We start from the raw sequence: 1,856 nt of genomic DNA on the forward strand, positions 1-1,856 counted from the left end.
CTGACTCTGCACCTATATTATTCACATCATCATCACTCAGTGTTTATTCTGTATGTCTTTTTGCTTCTCTGCTTTTGTCTTTTTCTATCATTGACTTGGTAACCCTTTTTCATCACTTTTCTTAATCTTTGTTTCCTTTTTTAAACTCTGTTGCCTGTTTTTTATTTTTAGATGTTTTTTTCAGTTAGTTTCGTAGGTCTTGTAATTACCAGAAATTGTGCCTTTGAACATATGTAGCTATATATAACCAGACCATACAAAATGTGATGTAATATATATGCTACTATACTTAATGTCCATAAAATTGTGTTGCATTGCCTCTCACTGCAGACCGTTTATAATTTCTGATCAGTCCCACAGAAGTACCAGGGAACATAGCATTGACCAAGCTAATGCATGAGACGCTAGGGTGGCTTCTGATTTGCTTCTTTCAGACACCACAACCAGTAGCAGTTTCTCATCTTTGTCCTTCAACTCTCCTGAAACTTCATAATAGGATTGGGAGGTAGTGATATACTTTTTAGTGCTTGTTGCTTGGTTGGGGATATGGCAGTGATATACTATATCATGTTTGATGGGTGTTACCATAATGCTACCATTTCCAAGGAACTTTATTGTCACCTTGATCTTGTTGGAATTACTGGACAACAAACTATGGTCTACAGACTCCCTGCAAAGCAACAACATCTTTCCAATCAAGCTGTCATCTCCTTGAATTTCTAATGGTTTTTTGCATTGCATCTCAGGTAGCTTTTGCAATGAGACACCTAACAGTTCATAGGGGGAGGAACAGACAATATCCCCTTTCCTGTCGATGGTAACTTTTGATTTTTGCAGCCAGTCCTTGAGCCAAAACAAAGGGCAAGAACAGTTAAATGGATTATTGTAGAGCTGAAGGTGAGACATTGATGTCAATGGGTCAAAGATTGCCTCAGGTAGAGAAGAAAACCTGTTATTGCTGAGCTGAAGGGATCTGAGATTTTTAGACCTATTGAAGGCTTCTGGAGGAAGGGTCACCAAATGGTTATTATTAAGGTTGAGGATTTGAAGATTATGGAGGGCCAAGAGATCACTCCAAGGAAAATCCATGAGTAGGTTATGGCTGAGGTCTAGATTTACAAGCTTCAACAGGACGCTGAAAGTCCCAGGTTCAATAGTGGTGATCTTGTTATATCGTAACCAAAGTGACGTGACGTCTGTGGTGGTGGCAAAGGATGTGACATTCAGGGCACGAATGTAGTTAGCAGACAGGCTAATTTGACTAAGGTTGGAAGGTAAGTCTTTTGGTACAGAATCTAGTTCCTGATAAGAACAGTCTGCTGATAAGAGAGACGATCTGGTTACACACTTGCAGTTTACAGGGCAAGAGTTGCTTTGCACCAAGCACGTGGACCACACCAAGCCCAGGAATAAGATGGGGCTCATGATGTTGCACCTATTTGAAAGGAGATATCATGAATAAATAAACAATCTTACAACGACTGCTTATTCCTTGCAAAGATGTGTCTAGGAGATATGGGTGATAATATAATGCAATCTATACATAGGAATATATACACTATATGACCAAAAGCATGCAGAAGCCTCTCCTTTATTATTGATTTTAGGTGTTTCAGCCACACTCATTGCTAGCAGGTGTGTAAAAACAAGCACATAAGTAGACATAACTATAGAAAAAAAAATGGCGGTAGAATGGGTTGTACTGAAGAGTTCACTGTAAGATCTGCCCTGGTACATAGTAAAAGCTAATAATTGTGAAGCAGAAGTGCAGAAGGAGTAATAGCAGCTCAGCCACAAAGCGGTAGTCCACCCATCTCATCCCTGTTCCACTATGACTGTGCTCCTGTGCGCAAACA

This window comes from Spea bombifrons, chromosome 4 (genome assembly GCF_027358695.1).
Source record: "Spea bombifrons isolate aSpeBom1 chromosome 4, aSpeBom1.2.pri, whole genome shotgun sequence".
Classification (NCBI taxonomy): Eukaryota; Metazoa; Chordata; class Amphibia; order Anura; family Pelobatidae; genus Spea; species Spea bombifrons.